This window comes from Nannobrachium achirus, assembly GCF_963921795.1.
Source record: "Nannobrachium achirus genome assembly, chromosome: 22".
In the NCBI taxonomy this organism is placed as follows: Eukaryota; Metazoa; Chordata; class Actinopteri; order Myctophiformes; family Myctophidae; genus Nannobrachium; species Nannobrachium achirus.
Window position 1 is genome coordinate 51,924,434 of NC_137829.1, and position 24,872 is coordinate 51,949,305.

Consider the following 24,872-nt stretch of genomic DNA (forward strand, 5'->3'; position numbering starts at 1 on the left):
AGCCAGTCTACTTAGTGGCAGCCTACAGAATACAGATGGTGCCGATTACCTTTGCAATGTAAGGATATATTCCATAATCCTGGGTCAATGTCGTCTCCAAAAAGAAGGGGGGAAAAAAGCATGTGTCACCTGCTTTCCTCATGCCTAGTCCAGACGGTCATATCTCACTTAGCGCCGAGCGACTTTCAGAGCGACTTCCTAATTAGGGCGTTTAGTGCCGAGCGACTTAGAGCGACTTTTATATAAAAGCATTGTTTAAGCTTTTAATTTGGGTTAATAGACAGAGCGAAATGCTTAGCTTACCTTCGGAGGGTATCCACACGTAAACCGTGAAAAAAAAGGATACGATTATGACGTCACCTTTAAACCATAGCTTCCTGTTTACGCAGGCATCTGCTAGCCGCTTGGCTCAATGCAAACCATCCGACCCTCACGTAGCTTCACTAGGTCGGATTTTGATTCGGAAACTTTCTGTGTGGCATCTATATACGTTCCGGTGCCCATACCAATGGTGGTTTGAGACGATCAAGCACGAATTGAACAGTATTGAGCTCAAATGGCAACACGCGGCCCTTCCATTCAATGTCAATGGGGAGCATGTCATCGTCCCATCCTTGTATGCTATGAACCTCGTTTTTAACCTGGCTTAACATAGGGCCATCCACAGTCTATGGTCTATGGCTCTCTCTAGTGGTCATCTTGTGGTATGGTATTTCAACGTGCACTTGGTAGAGTAATGTGATTTTGGGGATTCAATATAGCTATTTCCTGGCGTTATAAGCGCACATTCATATTGAAATCTGGCTGGATATTGTCTGCGATTTTGAATATTGTACTATTGATTGATTTGGCATTAGTCTTCTTCTAGCTTATTGCTACTCAAATTGAACTATGTCTTGAAGGCCTACTTGGCCTGAAAAAAGGGTATTATTGGAGCAACCCTATTTTCTAGTTCTTAGCTAAAGAAATCGGTATCAGAAAAATCGGTTTTGGCAGGTCAGACCTTCATAAAACTAGGTGGATCGGTATCGGCCAAGAATTTTGCAATCGGTCCATCTCTACTGTGGTCCATACAAAGACATATTACAAATACATTTTTAAAAAGCAATGAAAATAAAATAAACTACAACATTAAATTGCATTAATTCACATTAGTACAATAATATGATATAGATTAAAACAAATACTAGTAGGAAATGCGTTTTACCACTTAATTTATCCTGAAGCTATTCCTAACTGCTTTCCAGGAAATACCTCAGCACTTTTTTCTTAAATGCCGATTTATTTTGTTCATGTACTGTAGATATCAATTATTCAATTATTCAACATTTTCTAATACTTTTAAGCTTGCAAAGATGGCATGAAGCGGCTTGTACATCTGCCCTTTTTATAATAGCCAAGGTATAAAATATTGATGAATTAGGTTGCAATGATTGTGATGCTGCCACCCACAAACAGACAGACAGACAGACAGACAGACAGACAGACAGACAGACAGACAGACAGACAGACACACACACTAATTAAATAATGAATCAATTACTAATGAGAACAGCCATAAAATAAAATCACCAAGAAAAGAATGGATAGCTGCAGGCCTGCAGCCCTAGACAGAAAGAGAGAGAGCAGTGGAGAGAGCGAGCGAACGAGAGGTGTGGAGGTGAGGCAACAGAGTGTAAACTAGAAGCAGTGCTCTTCCGAGCACAGGTCTCCACCAGGTCAGGCGGCCTGTTATAGCGCCACCATGAGGCTGATTTGAAAAGTTTGAAGTGGCATTTCTTCCTCGGCCTAGTGGGAATGTGCGTGCACAATTTCACAAAAATTGCACGCTGTGTTCGTGATTAGAGGCATTTTGTTCAAAACTTACCAATCTTACCAACTTTGAAAGCCAATCTCAGCCAATCAGGATGGTATATGGACAATCAGACAGATCCATGTCCATCACATGACTGTAGAGATACTGTCTGCGTGATTTTTGGACAAAATCTGTAGGAGTACTGACCACCAGTAAGACTCCCTAATCGGGAGATAAGCGACCGTTGGTCGCTTATCTCCACAAATATCACAACCTCCACCTCTCACGTCATACGGGTAGCCATAGTTACACCTGGAATGTTGAATCTCCATATATGGAGATAACCTACGCATCACACAAAGTCTGACCTCACCAGCCCATACTTGGGCATGGACGACTTATATCTCCATATACGGAGATGGCCATATATGGAGATACGATGACATCACAGAGTCCACAGCTGATGATGTGGCGTGATGTCATACAATACACAAACAAGCCCTATATAAAGGGGCAATTCTCACCAGGGAAGAGAGCATTGCCTGGAATGTTGAATCTCCATATATGGAGATAACCTACGCATCACACAAAGTCTGACCTCACCAGCCCATACTTGGGCATGGACGACTTATATCTCCATATACGGAGATGGCCATATATGGAGATACGATGACATCACAGAGTCCACAGCTGATGATGTGGCGTGATGTCATACAATAAACAAACAAGCCCTATATACTGATGCGATACGATGACATCACAGAGTCCACAGCTGATGATGTGGCGTGATGTCATTGCGACCGTCAGGGAGCAGTTTACTATGAAAACCTCCACCGGCCGTCCGTCCGTCGGTCGGTCACACGTCACACGTCACACCTTTGCCCTGCTCATATCTCCGCATCAGTATATAGGGCTTGTTTGTTTATTGTACCAGTAAGACTCCCTAATCGGGAGATAAGCGACCGTTGGTCGCTTATCTCCACAAATAGGCCAAAAAATGTGTTTTACCAATTATCAAGACAATACGGGCAGTTCCCTAATCGGGAGATAAGCGACCGTTGGTCGCTTATCTCCACAAATATCACAACCTCCACCTCTCACGTCATACGGGTAGCCATAGTTACACCTGGAATGTTGAATCTCCATATATGGAGATAACCTACGCATCACACAAAGTCTGACCTCACCAGCCCATACTTGGGCATGGACGACTTATATCTCCATATACGGAGATGGCCATATATGGAGATACGATGACATCACAGAGTCCACAGCTGATGATGTGGCGTGATGTCATACAATACACAAACAAGCCCTATATAAAGGGGCAATTCTCACCAGGGAAGAGAGCATTGCCTGGAATGTTGAATCTCCATATATGGAGATAACCTACGCATCACACAAAGTCTGACCTCACCAGCCCATACTTGGGCATGGACGACTTATATCTCCATATACGGAGATGGCCATATATGGAGATACGATGACATCACAGAGTCCACAGCTGATGATGTGGCGTGATGTCATACAATAAACAAACAAGCCCTATATACTGATGCGGAGATATGAGCAGGGCAAAGGTGTGACGTGTGACGTGTGACCGACCGACCGACCGACCGACGGCCGGACGGCCGGTGGAGGTTTTCATAGTAAACTGCTCCCTGACGGTCGCAACAATACGGGCAGTTGACAGTTTGCCATGGTTACTCATTGAAGTTGAATCTCCATATATGGAGATAACCTACGCATCACACTAAGTCTGACCTCACCAGCCCATATTTGGGCATGAGCAACTTATGTCTCCATATATGGAGATATGATGACATCACACAGTCCTCAGCCGATGATGTGGCGTGATGTCATACAATACACAAACGAGCCCTACAGTATAAAGGGGCAATTCTTGCCAGGAAAGAAGCATTTCTTCGACTCAGACCTTATCGCCAGGGTTGGCTTATAGCAGCTGTCGGTAGGACCATATATGGATTCTGTTAGTGTGGATCTCCTAACAGGGCATCATCTGGGATACAATCCCTTTTATGCCCATATATGGAGATCCCTAACAGAATCCCTTTCATGCCCATATATGGAGATCCCTAACAGAATCCCTTTTATGCCCATATATGGAGATCCCTAACAGCATCCCTTTTATGCCCATATGGAGATCACTAACAGCTAACAGAATCCCTTTTATGCCCATATATGGAGATCCCTAACAGAATCCCTTTTATGCCCATATATGGAGATCCCTAACAGAATCCCTTTTATGCCCATATATGGAGATCCCTAACAGAATCCCTTTTATGCCCATATATGGAGATCCCTAACAGAATCCCTTTTATGCCCATATATGGAGATCCCTAACAGAATCCCTTGTATGCCCATATATGGAGATCCCTAACAGAATCCCTTTTATGCCCATATATGGAGATCCCTAACAGAATCCCTTTTATGCCCATATATTATGGAGAAATCCCTGCTCTGAGTATCTGACATCAGTGTGATGTCACCTGTTTATGCCCATATATGGAGATCCCTGCTCTGCGTATCTGGTTGCTATGGTAAACAGTTGGTTGCTAGGGTAAAAAAACATGGTTGGTATGGTAAACAGTTGGTTGCTAGGGTAAACAGTTGGTTGCTAGGGTAAAACCATGGTTGCTAAGGTGGTTGCTAACGTACACTAACAAACCAGCAACAACAGACTGTTGCCACAGCAACGTACACAAAGGTTTGTGTACACATGTGGTGTGATGTCATACTGATGCGGAGATATGAGCAGGGCAAAGGTGTGACGTGTGACGTGTGACGTGTGACCGACCGACGGACGGCCGGTGGAGGTTTTCATAGTAAACTGCTCCCTGACGGTCGCAATGACATCACGCCACATCATCAGCTGTGGACTCTGTGATGTCATCGTATCGCATCAGTATATAGGGCTTGTTTGTTTATTGTATGACATCACGCCACATCATCAGCTGTGGACTCTGTGATGTCATCGTATCTCCATATATAGCCATCTCCGTATATGGAGATATAAGTCGTCCATGCCCAAGTATGGGCTGGTGAGGTCAGACTTTGTGTGATGCGTAGGTTATCTCCATATATGGAGATTCAACATTCCAGGCAATGCTCTCTTCCCTGGTGAGAATTGCCCCTTTATATAGGGCTTGTTTGTGTATTGTATGACATCACGCCACATCATCAGCTGTGGACTCTGTGATGTCATCGTATCTCCATATATGGCCATCTCCGTATATGGAGATATAAGTCGTCCATGCCCAAGTATGGGCTGGTGAGGTCAGACTTTGTGTGATGCGTAGGTTATCTCCATATATGGAGATTCAACATTCCAGGTGTAACTATGGCTGCCCGTATGACGTGAGAGGTGGAGGTTGTGATATTTGTGGAGATAAGCGACCAACGGTCGCTTATCTCCCGATTAGGGAGTCTTACTGGTACAATAAACAAACAAGCCCTATATACTGATGCGGAGATATGAGCAGGGCAAAGGTGTGACGTGTGACGTGTGACCGACCGACGGACGGCCGGTGGAGGTTTTCATAGTAAACTGCTCCCTGACGGTCGCAAAAAGGTTGATTTGCACAAATTGGCCTCCTGGTGGCGCTAGAACAGGCCCATGTGAAAAATGTGGGGCAGAGGTTCTGAATTGGCATCCAGGGAGTGTGTGTGCTCAGTTTGGCAGCGACTGGGCCAACGGCGCCGGAGATTAGCAGGTAACAAACTGAAGGACACACGGACGCACGGACGGACGGACAGACAGGGGCGAAAACATACTCTCCCCCATGCCTTCGGCTGGTGGAGAGAGGGAGTGTCTGTCAAGGGATCAGAGAGAGCGGAGAGAGCGAAAGGAGGGGGGGAGGGGGGGCAGGTGGAGAATGGATGCAGGTCGTTTTCAAGAGGATAAACATGGGTGGAACATGCTCAGTTAGAGCCAAAGGCATTGATTCTCAACCCCCCCCAAAAAAAATAATCAAATTTGAACTGGGGACCCCCCAAAATAATCAAATTTGAACTGGGGACCCCCCAAAATAATCATATTTGAACTGGGAACCCCCCCAAAATAATCATATGGGGATATTCATTTTGGGACCCCCCCCACGCTAACAAGCACTTGGAATTGCAGGACTTGAGGCATTACATTGACTCTGTTCCACAGATAAATATTGTGCAAATAAACAAACTACAAGCACAGTGAGCTTGCCTCATTCTTGCCTCTTTATTGTGTTATTTGACAATTTGGCCAATGTTTGATAAGCTTTTATAGCATAGTTCATTACTGACCAATTAGAAAGGTCTTTGAAATCCTTAAGAACGGGTACACATTATTGTGTATCATTATTTTATGCTTTAACTATTGAAAAATAGCAGATATACAAGCTCACAGTGCGGCACCGAGTGCCGTGCTGTGAGCTTGTATATCTGCTATTTTTGAAAAATCGGGAAAATTTGAATTTTCACCCGATTCTATAAGTGGACCCCCAAAATGATATGTATTTGGCCACGGACCCCCATCTCAAAATATTTAGTTCCAGGGACCCCCCAGAAGCTAAATTTGAGTTACAAACGTTAGCTTAAAAAATACATTGTATTCAAAGATTTGCACACATTTTCACGACTTTTTCAAAAATAGCAGATCTACAAGCTCACAGCGCGGCACTCGGTGCCGCGCTGTGAGCTTGTATATCGGCAATTTTTCAATAGCTAAAGCAGTCAATAATTCTAGGCCTAAATGGGTTAAATTGACACGTCACGCACAAAGTCTTGTGGAGGTTGATAAGCACTGGGGCCTGGGGTTCAGGTCAGGACTGTGAGTGAATAACACGGTTTTCTTACCACGGTGGGATCCTTTTACAAGCCTCGCTTACACGGCCCTTCAGCCAATATGACGGACCTGAGAGAGATGAGACAAAACAAGATCAGGTCAACAACATCACAGCAGGAGGAGGAGGACGACGAAAGAAACCAAAAGCCTCGTGAAAAAAAGGTCACTTTGTCACAGCACACCTAAAAGGAGAAACTGTCATTATTATGTGATACCTTAGGGGGCACATTCCACCCAATGACAGGTTTGACATTGGTTTCACAGAGAAACATACAGAAGAACAGAAGCCATTATTGCAACTACATGATTATGAATTATCCACTAGTGTTGTTTTTTACAGCAAATTTTGATTTAGTTTTAGTCAGTCTTTTGAATAAAATGTCATTTAGTTTTAGTCATAATTTAGTCACCTGAAAAGTCTAATTTTAGTCAACTAAATATCATAAGATTTTTGTTGACTAAATCTACAATTGATTTAGTCAACTGAAATGTATTTTGGCAGGCCTTGATGACATCGTGATGACTGATTTTACACTTGGTTACGTGCTGAAAATAGCCGATCTACAAGCTTGTAGATCTGCTATTTTCAGCACACAACACGGGAGAGCAACCAAACATAAAATTACTCTAGTCCCTCCCCAACATTTTAGTCTAGTTTTTATTTTGTTGACAAAATTGTCAACATATTTAGTCTTAGTTTTAGTCATCAAAGCGTATTTTTTAATTTGTTTTTATTTAGTTTTCGTCAGTGAAATAAACACAGTTTTTATCAGTGAAATAAACGCAGTCGACAAACATTTTTCGTCATAGTTTTAGTCGACGAAATCAACACTGGAATTATCTTCTCCCATCAGATAAATTCACAATCATCTTCTCCTATCAGATAAATTCACAATCATCTTTTCACATCAGATAAGTCTTCACAATCCTAACAATAGGGTTTAGGGCAGAATAAAGTGCAGAAGCACTCCTCCCTTGACCACAGAGTCTGAGTGTGCGTGTGCATGTGCGTGTGTGTGCATGTGTGTGTGTGTGTGCATGTGGAGGGATTAGGCAACATGCCTTTGACTTCTCTCAGACTCACTGGAAGGAGTTTTGTGTCCTAAATTTGACCTGTAAGAGAAAATAACTGCCATTGAGTGTATCTGCTGTCTAAGGCCACGTTTACATGACAACGATCAGAATAGAAAACCCTGTTTACACGGCAACGATCAGAAAAGAGAGAAATGACTGCACGGCAGAGAGCCCGCCAACACTCCAGATTAAATTAAAGTCATGAAAGTGAGGAAATAGCCAGCAAGTGTTTGAAACACTGTAGCGTGCGGCGCATGCCAGGTGGTGGTGACGCGTTGCCAGGTAGACAGGTCACACAAGCCTAGAACCACTCCTGTTTCACTTCCTGTCAGATGTGTCTTTACGTCGCACACAGAGCGTTTCCAAAGAGTTCCACTCTGGAAGAAGGTTTCACTTTGTTGTGTTTCAACCCCCAAAACACTGTAGCCGTCTAAACTTCTCAGGCAATGCCCCCCAACATAATCCCAAGTGGGCCCCCTCCCACCCCCACCCTACCCTGACAAGCATTCAATTTAGGCATTCAATTTAGTTTGATTCAGTTCCACATGTAGATACATACATAGTGGAAATTAGCCTGAACTACAAGTTCACAATGCCTTGCACTGCGAGGCGCTGCCAGCTTTTGGATCGGATATTCACAATGTTTGACTCTTTGTTACGTACAATTTGACAATTCGGTCAATTTGGTATTCATCAAAATGATTAGATTAATAGTTAGACTTCATCCCAGAACCCATTTTCTCCCTGCACATTTTCGTCAAGGAGAAAGTATCGCACACGAACAAGTGAGGTACCCGAGTGTCTAGTCAAGCACTTCGTAAATGTCAGAGACACCCATCAGTATAACACAAGAGGTAGCTCTTCAGACTTTGTACAATACAAATATAACAGCTGTAAGGGCAAGAGTATGTTCTTGTACTTCCAATACATTATCTGGAAATAAGCAACCAGGTCGATGTAAACATGACAGAAAGAAGCGACTATATAGGCTACACAAGAACTTTAAACCTAAAAGGTGCATCGGATATTGGAAAATAGCCGATCCACAAGCTCACAACGCGTTGCATCGATTTTCAAAGGAAAACTGTGAAAGAAGAGGTGCTAAATCACTCCTACATCTGGCTTTGTCTGTGTGTCCGCTACGCAAGCCCCGCGTCTGCATTTACAATGACATTAACTTAAATGGCACTGCTCACTTCACACTGGGTGTGATACTATTAGAAAACCCTTGGAAAAAACACAGGTTCATACTAGAGTTCTAAACGGGCCTGAAAATTAAGGCCAGCCAACTAATATATTTTAGGGTGGGGGTTACACAACGTCGGGTCGGGTAGTGTCGGGTTCGGGAAGATTTTCAGAACTCTATCATAGAGTAAAAGTAATATAAATAAAACAAAAAGTATTTATTTTTTCATTGAGCCCAACGCCTGGCCCGGCCCGACTAATTAACATACATTTTAGGCCCTGAACTACCCTAAATGTCAGGTCGTTGGAGCGGTTGGGATGGCTCAAGACCAGGGGCATAGTTCTGCCCATTTAAAATGACTCCAATACGGAAGTAAAACTTCCTATTATTGGCCGCTAGTTGCGCTGTTTCCCCCCCCGGCCGATCGCAAAAAGAATTGTTCTCCATTGGATCCCATTCATTTTCCCCTTTGGTGTTCTAACCTTAATTAACATTTTCATGAATACTTTATGGTTCCTACTATCGCTAGTTAAAAATTGCCTTTCAATCACCATCATATGCGTTTCGTCGGAATTTGGTCCAATTTATTTTTAAATAAATGATAAAAGTTGCGGGGGGCGTGGCCAACTAAACTAATACCAGCCGGCTGTGTTCTTCTTCGTGTGCTGTATTTCGGGAGGCTCCGACCACATTCTCCCATGAATCCCTGCGGTTGCACGTGACCGTTGGCAGCCAATAGCATCCTCCGATGCCTTTACAATCTATGATGGCAACACCCATGCCAAGGACCCATATTGTGTCATTTGCGCTGCATAGAAACCAATGGCTTCGCTTTGTCCATATCTTTTATACAGTCTATGCTCAAGACATGCACAAAGACGCCTATAATAGACAGAAATGGCAACACTGCTGGCAGCTCCACTCTGCCCCCATCTCCACATGCACTGAATAATTTGTGTTGACGAATGAAGAAGGGTCGGCGCAACAACAGCCATGTGTGTAGGACAAGACTCTGACAGACGAACACCACCCAGAAACACTGGGTGTGCGACTGTGCGTCACAAACAATAATAGTCCCAGATGCCACACATCAATCTAGTTAACAAACAGCGTCAATCAGTGCCAATCATCACGCTAAAGTGCTTAGCATCTCTCTCTGCATGTTTTGTGTCAGGCAACTCCCAGAAGAGAGGATTTGTGTTAAAAATTCCACAATTATTCAACAGAATCCGTCCGCTCTGCAGGCTATGGCTCTACCCCTGAGCCATAACCACCCCGATGCAGTGATGGTATTTTTCTTTTCTTTTCGGTATCAATATATTCACCACCAAAATCCAACGGTTCACCTCAAAGGACAACTTAACACTTTGAGTGCCAGGGCGTCATATGACGTCAGACACGCACTTGGCAATGATGCCAGAAAATAATATTGGCGTCATATGACGCCAGATGCTTTTTTTTCATATTACAGTAGTACAGTGTTGGATCTATGCGGTAACCAAGATACAGCCCTTTTGGACGATGGGACGGTCGTCATGCATGACAATTCAGTGGCGTCAGTTCAGAACAAGCTAAGGTATGGCAACATGACTGGTGTCTGCTGAAGACACCAGTCATGTTGCCATACCTTAGCAACAGGCACGATGAAAAGTACATTTTTATTATTTCCCCCTGTCAAGGTATGGCAGCTGCATACCCCTGCCATACCCAATTGACGCCCCTGCATGACATCACACGCTTATGTGACCAAATTCAAGCATGCTGATTGGCCGGTTCCCCCCAGAAACAAGGGTCTCAAAGAGTTCAGTGACTTTTACCGTAACCGGACACACAGCAATCAGAGGGAGAGAGAGATATATTGAGAGAATGAGCTAGAATTAGTTATAAAATCATTAGATGTAGTATTATTTAGAGAGATAGAGATAGAGAGAGAGATCGGAAGGTAGAGGTTTTACCTAGGAGGAGTGGGGGAAGGGAAGGGCTAGTTTCTTTGTAGGTTGGGGGCGTCCATTTTGTAAAAAAAGAAAAAGAAAACGCCGTCCCAGTTACCGGACCGTTGCTCCGCTGATCAGAGAGCAAGTCATGGCCGCACATGGAGACCAAGCAGGCAGCCGAACCATGCCCCGTGGCCGTGGACACCAAGCCCGCAGCCTGCTGCTGCCCAGCGCCGCCACCGACCATAATCAAAACCCGAAGCACCAGTTGGACTTTCGTTTGTTGCTGCGCGGCTGCGTTTGGGACTTGACTGAGGCGACGCGTGAGGATGAACGGTGATGCCGTTGAACGCTGATGCCGGCGATTTGAAGAGAATTCTGTGTTTTTGCTGCTGTGTCGGGGGAGCCAAGGAACGTCGCCAGCCATCCACAGTGGACGGAGGAGCTACGGCGGTGATCCGGACCGGAGGCAGGCTGTTTGGAGCAGTGTATCATCTTACGGCGCCCACCGGCTGCACCGATAGGTATGGCCCCGGAGAGCGGAGTTGCAGCGGGCGCTAATACACCCAAATGAGGCCGTGCGTGGACTTAGCCGAGGAGGACGACCCGGTCGCTGCGGTGCTCTGTCTCCCCCTGCCCTGAAGGAAGCACTGCTGAGGTGTGCTGCGATCAGCGAACCGGGTAAGCATTATAAAGCTATGCTTTTTACGTTTCAATATGTTCTATACGTCTGTCTGTCTTTCAATGTTATATGAGATCAGTGCTGTGTTCTGGGGACTCACCGGGGACTACCCTCCACACCTCGCCCGACTTGGGACACCCTCGCAGGCACGGCGCCAGCAGGCGCCGGCCTCTATACCTCCGTGATGGAGGAACAATAAAATATGAACGGCGTCTGCCCTCGTGAACCTTTCAAAGTAGCGTATTTGATAGGGATTATGTACTATAGCGTCTGCCCTGGCCAAACGAATAGTAGCTGATCGTATGCCCTCAAAAAAAGTCTAGAACACACCACTGTATGATATGCATAAAGTGTGTTCCTGTGGAAATGAGCCATGAATCTGTAGGTCTACTCTAATGCAAGCTTGTAATACATTCTTCAATCAATCAATAACCGATGTCAATAAGCCTGACCTGCTATTGTTTTTTTTCCACGTAGGGTGCATTTGGTAATATACAATTCAATTCAAAGGAGCGTTATTGGCATGAGAAAACATACGTTTACATTGCCAAAGCAAGTATCACAAATACAATAAAAAAAACAGTTGAAAATATACAGTTGGAGGGGGTACAGCATTGTTCAAACAGAGCTATGTCGCATTGTCATTTTATATATATACAGGGTACAAATAGCAGCATTATTTTCCTCATAGTACATAAAGGTATCAGCTCTGTTTCATACTGTATGTGCAGTAGGTCTAGATGTCAATCCATGGTTTGTAGTAGGTGTATGAAGTTCCTCCAACTTCTTCCAGTAAGAATACATTTCTTTATAGTTTAGTTTTTTATTGTGTGTGTATACCTAGATAGATAGTTTAGTAATACAATCAGTGTGTGTGTGTGTGTGTGTGTGTGTGTGTGTGTGTGTGTGTGTGTGTGTGTGTGTGTGTGTGTGTGACATAATAATCTATCAAATCGATCTCAAATCTGTATCAAATTTGTACCAAAGCAGAGCCTATAGAATTCAGTGGCCACGTATATATACATATATACATTTGAAATTATTTAGACTAGTGAAAACAGCCGATCTACAAGCACACAACGCCTCGCTTGTAGATCTGCTGTTTTCACTACTTTTGTGCGACAGCCTTTGCTAAAGAACATACAAATTATACAGAAGCACGTTCATTTAGTATTTTGTATTTATTTCTATCATATACAGGGCCCGTGGAGTCTGACTGGATGGAGGAAGGATGGGAGCCCGATCTGCAACCAGACCAATGACAACGCAGAGGACAGTATGATGGCGGAGATAGCGAGAGCGGAGGAGTCAGGCATAGGTCATACACACTGTAGGTTCGCTGCCTGGACCAATGTCACTCTAGGGGAGCTGAAGAACTTTCTGGGACTTCTCTTCCTCACAGCTATCGTTCACAAGCCGGAGATTGCCATGCAGTGGTCAAAAAAACATTGCCATGCCGTACTTTCCCAGAACAATGGCAAGGAACAGGTACCAGGCCATTTTGAGGCACCTGAGGTACACACACACGCACGCACGCACACACACACACACACACACACACACACACACACACACACACACACACACACACACACACACACACACACACACACACACACACACACACACACACACACACACACACACACACACACACACACACACACACACACGGTGAACAGTACCATCTTTGACCTTGATTTGTGGTGCCTTTGACTCCTGAATGTTGGCTTGTTGAATGCCTTTTTTTGACTTTTATATTATTTTATTTATTCTTTACTTGCTGCACATTTATTTTATTTTACTTTTATCCAGTTATATTTTATTTTTGTGAAGTCATATTTGTGATTTTTTTTTTTGGAAATATTTGTAAATATTGTTGAACATAAATATGTTCATGCTGGATGTGTGAGGTACTCACCAGGGTTAGGGTTCGATGTTGCCATAAAATAAAAGGTTGACATCGCTTTTCTGACTTTTTGTCTTCCTGACCTTCTAGACCAGGTAAAAACACAGTGAATTCACAGTGCATAGTTCTATCAAAATGTAAGGCAATTTCCACCTTCTGAGTCATTTCATACTTTTTCACTTTGCCCCCTTGAAACTAGACGATGGTACAATATTTTTTTCACTTTTTTTGCAGAAAATAAAGTAGGCATGCTATTCTTTCTGTCAAGGGTAGTTGTGTTCCGTTTCCATTTACCAATTTGTCGCTATGGCTTCCTAAAGTTTTTTTTCTTTGAACTCAAATATCTCAGAATCTAGATTTCTGAGGTTATTGACTGGTTTGCGCAGTGCGCACTCTCGAGCACCTATCTCCAAAACCGCTCACCGAAATCACTCCAAAGATTTTTTGGTAAAAAAAAAATCCTCTTTTACCAAACCTCCCATTTTTGTTCCGATGTGAATATCGGATCATTTTCAATATATTCCCTGGAATCGGGGCAGAATGAATGGGACCTAATGGTGGCACTGGTAAGGGACGGGGGCCAGGGGGGGCTGGCACTCAAAAGTGTTAAGTCGTCAAACAGCTTTTTCAGTGAATCGCTGTAGGGATGGCCAACGGTTAAACGTTAAGAAATTGGTTACCGGGAAACACCAACGGTTAATGGTGACCGTTAATAATAAGCCGTTTTAAAATGCGCCAGAACGGCTTGGAGTGATCGAGGACCGTCCTCCAATTCCGTGCCTGTTGGGGCCGCGAACCACATGCATGTACTGCGCCTCGCTGACAACGCTCTTGCCAGCGAAAATAATCTAAAAACACAGAAAAACGTGTCAGAGGAGAATTAATTAATGTTATTAACACATTGACCGCCATTTTAACATACCTCCGTACTCCCACCTGCCATTCGTCTCCATAGACTTCCATGTAATTGGGTGTGCACGGATCATGCACACCCATGCCTAGATAATGCACCACGTGTGTCCACATTGCTCACAGCTTTCAAACAAAAAAATCCGAATGGAAATCCGTTCAGGCATTCATGAGATAACAGCCACTATGTTTAACAAAGATGGCTGCCAAAATGGCTGCCATGCTTGAAAGATGGGGTTGCTATGGGGGTTAAACATGCAATTTCGCGATTGCTATCATGCCTACTCCATTTTTGGGGGTCAAAAAAAAAAATTATTATTATTATTATTATTTTTTTTTTAATTCTCGGGACTATCGGGCCTGGCGGGGAAAGACATTGGAATAATCTCGGGACTATCGGGCCTGGCAGGGAATGAGTTAATACATGGCAGTTAATGTGTTAACACATACAGTATGGTGCTAACCCAGAGTTTCCCGAGTTTGTGTATAGCTGTGCCAAGCCGGAGTTTCCCGTTTTTGAAACGGCCAACTCCCTACTCTCCTTACTTCCTACTTCCGGTTTCGGCATGATCGCGATCGCTAAATGCATGTTTGACTCCCAGACAGCCCATGGCAGCCACGTTTGTTTACATTTGAAGAAAACACTATAGCCTATATCTTTTAAATGCCTGAGCGGATTTCCAAGCGGATGTTTTTGTTTGAAAGCTGTGAATGGCATGCACACGTGTGGTGCATCATCCATGCATTATCCGTGCATGACCCATGCACATCCTGCACATTAAAAGGTAAGAATCTAAAGATTCTGGCAATGGAAGACATTGAAGATTTTAATGCTTGGCAGCAAGCAGGTTAAGACCTTTTTAAAAGTCCTTAAATTGTAATGTCACCGCCATCTGGGGACGCCCCAAGAATTAAAAGATTGTACTTCCGTACTAGCCTGATTTCAGACTCAGCTGAAGCAGTCCGCTCAGAGAGTGGCCGGGTCTATGGCTGGAGCCAGGCTACTTCCGTTCCGTACAGTAAATGTTCTTTAAAGTACTGTTACTTTCCACCACTGTACACAATGCTAATTCAATACGACCATGTAGCAGGCTTGTGTTAGCTCAAACAACCACTAGGCCACAACTATAAAACTATTACATAACCGCCTAATCAAAATTATTAGAAATAATCACAATTATCTTTTGCATATTGGTCATTATCATTTCCATTTCCAAAAATAGTGGAAATAAACATTATAGTCGGAGACCTTAAGGATATCTCGCGCTAATCAGTCTAAAAGCGCAAAATTTTGCACAGATGTAGCTCAGGGCATGCTCTAATGATTTAGCTAGGGCGCCCGAGTCGGCGACCTTCGGGGTCGCCACAGCGGCCAAATCAAGTTGGGCTCCCATCGACTTTCAATACAGGAGGAAAATACCCAGAAAAACACTTTTTTTCTGGGTATTTAAGTAGGATGTGAGGGGTCTAGCTAGGGGTTTGTCATGATGCTGAATCCACTGCAAGCATTTGTTTTGCACAAAAAACATTCCTTGGGCTAGAAATGGCCTCAGAGAACGATGCATATATGGGTGAGCATTCATGTTAGTCGGAGGCCTTAGGTTTTTTTTTCTCGTGCTAATCAGTCTAAAAGCGCCAAATTTTGCACAGATGTAGCCCAGGGCATGCTCTAATGATTTAGCTAGGGCGCCCGAGTCGGCGACCTTCGGGGTCCCATAAAACTATGGTTTAGTGATGAAAAGTGATGAGTCATCACTTTTCAGAGTTTTGTAGGTGTTTTCTGGAGCTGTGGCGACCCCGAAGGTCGCCGACTAGGGCGCCCTAGCTAAATCATTAGAGCATGCCCTGGGCTACATCTATGCAAAATTTGGCGCTTTTAGACTGATTAGCACGAGAAAAAAAAACCTAAGGCCCCCGACTAACATGAATGCTCACCCATATATGCATCATTTTCTGAGGCCATTTCTAGCCCAAGGAATGTTTTTTGTGCAAAACAAATGCTTGTAATGGATTCAGCATCATGACAAACCCCTAGTTAGACCCCTCACATCCTACTTAAATACCCAGAAAAAAATGTTTTTCTGGGTATTTTCCTCCTGTATTGAAAGTCGATGGGAGCCCAACTTGATTTGGCCGCTGTGGCGACCCCGAATGTCGCAGACTCGGGCGCCCTAGCTAAATCATTAGAGCATACCCTGGGCTACATCTGTACAAAATTTGGCGCTTTTAGACTAATTAGCACGACATTACCATGACATTACCATGTTGATACACGTCGCTCCTTGAGGGCAGACGTGTGTCCAGTGGAGCTCCTGCAGTTTCTTCCTTCTTTTCTTTTTTTCTTCTTTTTACGCGTTTCTTTCCTTCTGTGTGACCCTTCTTCACACGGGCCAGACCTGGCATCTGTCTGGTGGTCTTTGTTTTTATTTCTTTTTAGTGTTTACGTGTTTTTATCCGTGTTTTTATTTTTTCATTGTTCTGACCGGCTGGTCAGCGACCGTGAACAATGAACCTCTAAGCCCAGCCTGTTTAGCGCGCGGTGTACCCGAACGGTGCCGTGTTTTTTTACCCTATAAAGGAGTGAGTCGGGCCGTACACGGCTCTCGGTGCCGTGAATCGACCGGTGGAGGTCGTTGGATTCGATCCGCGACGGCCGGTTGGGCTGGAACAGCCCGGGAGTTTAAGGACACGATCACCGCTGGGACTACTTTTACGCGCGGACTTGCGGATGTAAGTCCTTTTTAAAGACGTGGAACTGGACAGTTACAAGGTACACGGTGCACGCTTTCGGTTCACGGAGTGAACCATGGACATGAACATTATCGCGGGAGACAAGGAGCCGCGGAGCGAGGCGTTGTGGACGGATAGGACCGTCGTGACGCACGGGGCGCAGATGGCGCATGGATACGTTCAACAACAACCGGCGCACGGAGACGCTCGTCTACAGTACAGTCGTGAGAAACTTCTCTCACTCAAGGATCAATACTCTTTACCCAGTAAAGACATTATTCCCTACCTGAGGACTGGAAGTAGGAGGAAGACTGGAGGTAGGAGGAAGAGAAATGGAAGGAGGAAGAGCAGTGGAATTCACAAAGGGAAAAAGCGTGCCCTGTGGAGAATCAAAAACCCCTCTAGCTCCCCTCCCCTCCCCCCTCTCCCCCCCTCTAGCTCCCCTCCCCTCCCCCCCTCTTCTACACAGCACTGTCTCCCTTCTGTTCTTTTGGGGAATGTTAGATCAATTCAGGATATTGATAAGGCGGACGAACTGGTAACTCTCATGTTATCTCAGAGTGAATACAAAAATGCCAACATTATCTGTCTTACAGAATCATGGCTGAACAGTTCATGTCCAGATAACTCTATCTCTGTAGATGGTTTTTGTATGATAAGAGCAGATCGAGAGATAGTGAAAAACAATGGCAAAATGAAAAGAGCGGGTGGGATACTTGTTTACTTTAGCAAGACCTGGTGCAGGGAAGAACACGCCACAGTGAAAAAGGTAATTTGTAACCCAGACATCGAACTACTGGGGGTCGTTTTTAGACCAATTTATCTACCACGGGAATTCTCGTGCGTCGTCCTGTTGACCGTGTACTGTCCACCTAGTGGCAATGCAGCGGTAGCTCGGGACACTATTTTTTCTACTGTGGCCAGTTTTCAGACGCACTACCCTAGCTCCCTTATTCTGCTGAACGGGGACTTAAACCAGGTGAATGTTGCTAAGGGCCTGTCTGATTTCTCCCAGTATGTCACTTGCAAAACAAGAGGTGAGAACACTCTTGACCTCCTGTATGCTAATGTTAGGAACGCATACAGTTGCGTCTCGCTCCCCCCTGTGTGTGGCTCTGATCACTCCATGGTGAAACTGGAGCCCTCGTATCTTCCTGTCGTGAAGAGAGTGCTTCCATTCATCAGGGAGGTTCAATGTTGGACGGGGGAGGCGGAGGAGAGACTCAGATTTGATTTTGAAATGACAGACTGGGAATCATTTTTCAGTGAACATGGGGATGATGTAGATAGCCTTTATCAGGTTATCACTGACTATATCTGCTTCTGCGAGAAGGTGTGTGTTCCTACTAAGAAGGTTCGCTGCTTCTCTAACAACAAGCCGTGGATGACAAAAGAAATCATTCACCTCCTTAAGAGAAAAAGGGATCTGTTCCATGCAGGTGACTCGGAGGGCGTGAGGGTGGTGGTGGAGGAGCTTAAAACAGTCAAGGCTCAGGCAAAAGGGAGCTACAAAGCTAAGCTGGAGAACTCTCTGAGGGAGAACAATACGAGACAAGTGTGGGGTGGTTTTAGGAAGATCACAGGGTACGGCTCTGCCAACTCTACTGTGTCAGGCACGGAGGAGCTGGCAAACGAGATGAACCGTTTTTTCAATCGGTTTGACGGTGCTCCTGTTAATGTTCAACAAGCAGCGGCTGGGTCAAACGGTGTCCTCGGTTGCCGCCCTCTTTCTTCCCCTGCACCATCTCCCCCTCCCCCACCCACCCTGTTTCTCACCACCGAGCAAGTGAGGCGCCAACTCGGAAAAGTCAACACCAGGAAAGCAGCGGGACCTGATAACATCAACTCTAAGGTGCTTAAGGCTTGCGCGGAGCAGCTTGCTGTCCCCCTCACGCATCTCTTCAACCTCTCCCTGAGGACGGGGAAGATACCACAGCTGTGGAAGTCCTCCTGCATTGTCCCAGTGCCTAAGAAGACCCGTCCCTCGGTCCTCAATGATTACAGACCAGTCGCCCTGACATCACAGGTCATGAAGGTCTTTGAACGGCTGGTTCTGAACCTACTGAGACCGGCGGTCAGTGATCACCTGGACCCCCTTCAGTTTGCCTACCAGGCTGATATTGGGGTTGATGACGCCATCACCTACATGCTCCATAAGTCTCTCACCCATCTGGAAGATCTGGGCAGCACAGTCAGAATTATGTTTTTTGACTTCTCCAGTGCTTTCAACACTATCCAACCGTCTCTGCTTGCGGAGAAGCTTACGCTGATGGGGGTGGACAAGGGCTTTGTGGCATGGATCACAGACTACCTTTCAGAAAGACCACAGTCTGTGAGACTGCAGGGCTGTCGGTCCGATGTGCTGGTGAGCAACACGGGGGCCCCTCAAGGAACTGTGCTCTCACCCTTCCTGTTCACTCTCTATACATCGGACTTCCGCTTCAACTCCAAGACCTGTCATCTGCAGAAGTTCTCAGATGATACCGTAGTGATCAGCAAGATCTCGGGTGACAACACGGCTGAGCACGATGGTGTGGTTAGGGACTTTGTGCAGTGGAGCGAGGACAACCATCTCAAGCTCAACGCAAGCAAGACTAAGGAGATGGTGGTGGACTTCCGCACCTCCAAGAGAGTCCCCCCGGTGCCAAGCACCATTAACGGTGAGGTGGTTGAGCTCGTGGATAACTACAAATTCCTCGGAGTACACCTGAATAGTTCACTGGACTGGTCGGACAACGCGCAGGCGATTCACAGCAAGGGGAAAAGCAGGCTGTTCCTCCTGAGAAGACTGAGATCGTTTGGGGTGTGCAATAGGATGCTACAGATGTTCTATCAGTCTGTCATGGCAAGTGTCCTCTTTTTTGGCATAACATGCTGGGGTGGCAACAACAGAGCAGGTGACACGTTTAACCTAAACAGACTGGTGAAGAAAGCTGGCTCTGTCGTTGGGTCCTCTCTGCAGGGGGTGGAGGAAGTAACCAGGGTGCGCACTGGGAAGAAGCTAGATTCCATCTTGGAGAACTCCTCCCACCCCCTCCATCTAGAGATCACCAGTTACTGGAGTAAGAGAGGAAACGACCGCTTTACCTACCCAGTACGGAGATGTGAGAGATTAGGAAAATCTTTTGTACCGGCTGCCCTTAAGCTGTACAACGAGACACATAACGGACGCTTGAAAAGGTCTCCCTTCCTAACTTAGACTTCGGAACCATTGCTGTATTGACTCTAAGGAACAATTGCTGTATTGACTTTGAACTCTAAGGACCTTCCAGGAAGAGTGCTCAGGTGCGCCTTGCGGTGACACGCTTCCTAGTTTCTTCGTTTTTTCGCACTGATTTTTGACACTGCACTATTAGGTTGTTAGTGTTGGTAGTTTCTGAGTATTTTTGCTTTGTTTAACAATGACAGTGAGATACTTGTTTGCACTAACTAGCATTGACTGCTATGGTCTCTTTTGCAAGACACTTTATGTATATATACTTATATATTATTCGCCCCCCTCTATTGATGCACCTTCTCCTTATTGGTACTGTACTGCTCTTGTCTTTGTTTTGTTTTTTTTCCCCTCTTATCTATCTTTCTTACGTCTCTGTAACTTTGTAAATAACTGTATACTGCTGTGCTACTACTGGACAACTAAATTTCCCCCTTGGGATAATAAAGGTATCTATCTATCTATGTCATCTCCCTAACGTCTCCGACTATTACATTCAACGACAAGTACGCAATAAAATGCATTGCAATTATTTGAGCCTCAAGTAAAATGTCATAATCGCCACATCCCTAAAAACCACGGCAACACAAATAATGCACACACACACCCAACATCTGGCCTCTGTCTCTGTCTGTCTGTCTTCATCATTCTCCGAATTAAACAAAAGAACGTGCACACACACGCGCACGTAACCACCATTTCATATTCCATCATTCATTTCAACCTCCTACTCTGATAAATAGAGGGCCATTTCTCAACCTTCAAAGCGGCAGACAGAGTGGCGTGTTGAAACGCCATCAGGGAGGGAAGTATGTGCAGGAGCAGGAGAGATGGGCAGCATGCCACCAGCAGCTGGTTCCATGATAAGAGATGGGCAGCATGCCACCAGCAGCTGGTTCCATATAAACCTCCAGGCCTCCTGACGGTGCATAGCTTGCATTCTGTTACAGCCAGGGGCGTCGCACCAAATTCTGGGCCCTGGGTAGTGGGTACAAGGATTCACTGTGGCCCCCCCATGAATGTTCTTCATAGGGGGAACTGGGAACGCATTATTATGCATTGTTTTGTGCTTTAACTATTGAAAAATAGCAGATCTCACAGCGCGGCACTCGCTGCGAGCTTGTAGATCTGCTATTTTTTGAAAAACCTTGAAAATGTGTGCAAGTCAAATCCTTCTAAGGTTTTTTTGAAAAAACTGCCTCTATGTCAGTGCTCCTCAAACTTTTGCATGTGAAGGACCACCAAAATAATATGTATTTGGCCACAGACCCCCATCTCTAAATATTTAGTTCCAGGGACCCCCCAGAGGAAAATTTTGAGTTACAAATGTTTGCTTAAAAATACATAATATTCAAAGATTTTGACACATTTTCACGACTTTTCAAAAATAGCAGATATACAAGCTCGGCACTCGGTCTGCTACTTTTCAATAGCTAAAGGCCCCTCCACCTTGGGGCCCTAGTAACTCAGTCCCACTTTACCCCCCCTTGTGACGCCCCTGGTTACAGGCATGACCCGCACCCCACAGAGGGAGAACATAGAGAGAGGGGTCCCGTTACGGTACACTCACTCATGTGGCTGAGACAATGCTATCCTACACCTACAGTATTCAAAGAACTATGGCTGAGACAATGCTATCCTACACCTACAGTATTAAAAGAACTATGGCTGAGACAATGCTATCCTACACCTACAGTATTCAAAGAACTATGGCTGAGACAATGCTATCCTACACCTACAGTATTAAAAGAACTATGGCTGAGACAATGCTATCCTACACCTACAGTATTAAAATAACTATGGCTGAGACAATGCTATCCTACACCTACAGTATTCAAAGAACTATGGCTGAGACAATGCTATCCTACACCTACAGTATTCAAAGAACTATGGCTGAGACAATGTTATCGTACACCTACAGTATTAAAAGAACTATGGCTGAGACAATGCTATCCTACACCTACAGTATTAAAAGAACTATGGCTGAGACAATGCTATCCTACACCTACAGTATTAAAAGAACTATGGCTGAGACAATGCTATCCTACACCTACAGTATTAAAAGAACTATGGCTGAGACAATGCTATCCTACACCTACAGTATTAAAAGAACTATGGCTGAGACAATGTTATCCTACACCTACAGCAGGGGTTGACACTAAGGTCTCAGAGGCACTTGCCCATTGGGCAAGTACAGGTCATGTTCTACTTGCCCGAAGGTAATGCCCACTTGCCCGAAAAGTAAATCGTCCATTATAAAATGATAGGTACAATTTTAATTACCGCTCAATTTAACACTTATTTCTTTACTTTCTGGGGCTGTGCGATAAAATGTCATACCTCAATACCTCCAAATCCAAATACCAAATACTATGATTGAATATGTCTATGGTTTCACACTTGTTATTTTATATTTTTAAATGTAGCAACAGTAAAAACAGCACATTAGGTAAATAGTGCTCTTATTTTACATTCCACAGACCAGAAGACAGCGCACTGGCCACGTTCAGGTGTTTAGACAGATATCTTGTGTTGTGTTTAGAGACATTTGTGTCCCCTCTCAAATGAGCACTTGCCCTGTCGGGCAACCTGAAAGCAAACTTCACCTGCCCTGATGTTTTATTTACCTGCCGGTGTCAGGTGGGCAAGCCTTAGTGTCAATGCCTGTACAGTATTAAAAGAACTATGGCTGAGAGACAATGCAATCCTACGTATCAAAGAACTAAAGAATGCTGTTTGTAAATGTTATTGAAAGTACTATATGGTTGCGTCAGGCAGGGGTTGACACTAAGGACTCAGAGGCACTTGCCCATCGGGCAAGTACAGGTCATGTTCTACTTGCCCGAAAAGTAAATATACTGTAGGTAATTAGTGCTCTTATTTTACATTCCACAGACCAGAAGACAGAGCGTGCTGGCCACGTTCAGGTCTTTAGGCAGATATGTCTTGTTGTGTTTATAGACTGTTCAAATGAGCACTTGCCCAGTCGGGCAACCTGAAAGCAAACTTGACCTGCCCGAAAGGTTTTATTTACCTGCCGGGGGCAGGTGGGCAAGCCTTAGTGTCAATGCCTGAACTTTTTTTCTTTTCTCGTAAATTAATGCCATACTTGATCATACTACAGCGTCACACAAAAGCATCAAAGGTAGCAGATCTACAAGACCAACAAGCTGTGGCGCGAAGTGACATGTTTTGAGCTTGTAGATCTGTTAACCAATTTGAATCCTGAAAAGTAGCGGTTTGGACATAATGAGGTTTCCACCCAACAGAGACGTCATCAGATCATTGATAACCGATAATGTAACCACTTTCACCCTGGCATCCTCATTTTGGGCAGGCTTCGATTGGCTATTTTTAAAATATCCGTCTACCAGTCAGTATCAAGGAATATACCTATTCCTAAAATGTTGACCAACATGGAACCTCGTCTACAACAAACCCATGACCCCTTCAAAATGTGAAAAGGTTGCCAGTATTAGGGTCGTTTCACACTCTAATAAAGATCCTAACTAATTTCGGTTCGGGAGGGCTCCCCGACCCGAAATTATTTATATACTTTCTTAACGGCTAGTGCCAAAGTCGCATGTAAATATTGGAGGTCTGTGGCATGAAAACGTTTGTGGCCGAGCAATGAGCGTTGCAGGGCGGATACATATCTGACTGGCCCTCGCGGCTGCACGCTGGAGGTCCAGTGACTGGCAGTGAGCAGCAGTGCAGCGGGGTCTCTCTGTCTCTCTCATCACTCTCACAAACGCTCGAGCTCCGTCGAACACATTCAATCTACCAGCTCACATTATAGACGTGCCGCGGCCGCCTCTCTTGCTGCATGCATATCATCACGCAGTCACAACTCGTTGTGGAAAACCTATCAACACGGAACATTAGCCACGTTGTGTCTATGCTTTTCTTTTCTCTTTAAAACGGTCGGCGAGTAGCAAGACATGTACCAAAGCTGTGTGTGTGTGTGTGTGTGTGTGTGTGTGTGTGTGTGTGTGTGTGTGTTTGTGTGTGTGTGTGTGGCGCGCGCCCGCCAGTGAGACCCAGCACTGTCTGTATTCGCTATGAAACACTCAATACACCGCGTCCACAATCATTTGGAAGTCGGCGTGTCTCCCTCCCAAACGACCGCTGTTTCCTTGGATTCACAGCCGAGAATATGAACGTGAAGCCGGGCTGAATGAATGAGAAGACACCGCTGAGTACCGAAATTAAGTCGGGAGGTCACAACATTTCGCCAGCACCGTGGAGCCGAGTTTAGTCGGTTGACGCCCCCCCGAACCGGGAACGACTACCCATATTTGGGTCTGGCCAGTGCCGAACCGAAATTAGTTAGGCTCACTATTAGAGTGTGAATCGACCCTTAGTGCTCCCATAGTTCACGATAAGATAAGGGTTCCCACACATTTTTACCAATTAATTTCCAAAACCTTTCCAAAACTTTTCCAGAATATTTAACCCAATTTCCAAGACTATAGAACAATAATTCAGCTCAATAACAGGTACTCCTATGCGCAATGCCCAAAGACAGGTAGTGTATGCCAGTGGTTCTCAACCTTTTTAGGCCGTGACCCCCGAAATAATCATGTTTTAACTGGG

General features: G+C 44.9%; 1 protein-coding gene across 1 annotated transcript in view; it reads right to left on the reverse strand.

Annotated features, from left to right (window-relative positions):
• The window catches only part of LOC308308347 (1-acyl-sn-glycerol-3-phosphate acyltransferase gamma-like), a 93,144-nt gene that overhangs the window by 38,778 nt on the left and 29,494 nt on the right, over positions 1-24,872 (reverse strand). The window contains exon 2 of the mRNA XM_080753767.1: positions 6,650-6,707. The gene's annotated coding sequence lies outside the window, so the exon portion shown is untranslated. The remainder of the gene's footprint in view (positions 1-6,649; positions 6,708-24,872) is intronic.